Source organism: Apis dorsata, unplaced genomic scaffold (genome assembly GCF_000469605.1).
Source record: "Apis dorsata unplaced genomic scaffold, Apis dorsata 1.3 scaffold_331, whole genome shotgun sequence".
Classification (NCBI taxonomy): Eukaryota; Metazoa; Arthropoda; class Insecta; order Hymenoptera; family Apidae; genus Apis; species Apis dorsata.
In genome coordinates this window covers 388,706-389,617 of record NW_006263599.1, presented here as the reverse complement: position 1 = coordinate 389,617, position 912 = coordinate 388,706, and positions in this window count along the sequence as shown.

Genomic DNA, 912 nt, shown 5'->3' with positions numbered 1-912 from the left:
CTTTTTTTTTTTTTATATATATATATATATATATATATTATACGTTAAAAACGATTTCGTCGCTCTTAACTTGGGGTGTCACTGGACACGTAAAAATATATTTCGATTTTCTTTCTAACGACTATGGCTCACACCACTTGATAGTGTCTCGATAATCGAAGGCCTTCGCCTATCACGTCGTCACCACATTTTCAGGATCCTTCGTTCCATGATGCCGACGGAAAGATAAACCTGATCCAGAAGGGGAAAAACGAGGCTTCGTGGCGTAAAACCAAATGGGATTTCGTTTCGTTCCTCGATGTTCCTCAAACTTCTTTCCACGCTAGGAAAGTCGAATCTTACGAAGAAGTCGGCCAGAAATGTCTCCTTGCTCGTATACTACTACAAACACGAATCTCCCTCTAGGCTCGATTTCCTTTCTTTCCCAAATAATCGGCAATGTAACGTAAAGATCAAGATCTTTCAAAGAGTAAGAGCCAATAAATATGAGCCATTCAACTGGTCAATCGAAACTTTGCACGATGTTGTTTGCGATATGCGATTATCAAATGTTGGATTATTTCCTTCGTTTGTCCCTTTTCTTTTTTTTTCCCCCCTCCAACACCGACGATTTGAGAATGAGCGATGACGAACGAATATCTTCTTCTTTCGAAACCAGAGCACAGACGAGACGCTTCGACTTCCTGATGCAATTGTTTCCTTTCGTATTATTCTGGTTGATTATTTTTACAAACTCGGCGCAATTGTTGACCGACTTAAACCGACTGAGACAAACTGGATGCGCGAATGTCTCTTGGATCTGTGTACCCTTGCGTACGGGCAGCAAATTGCGCGACACTGACGACGTTAAAAGTTTTGAACCGAATGCTCCAGCGATGTCTTCTGTCTAAGAACGATCCGGGTATCTGATCC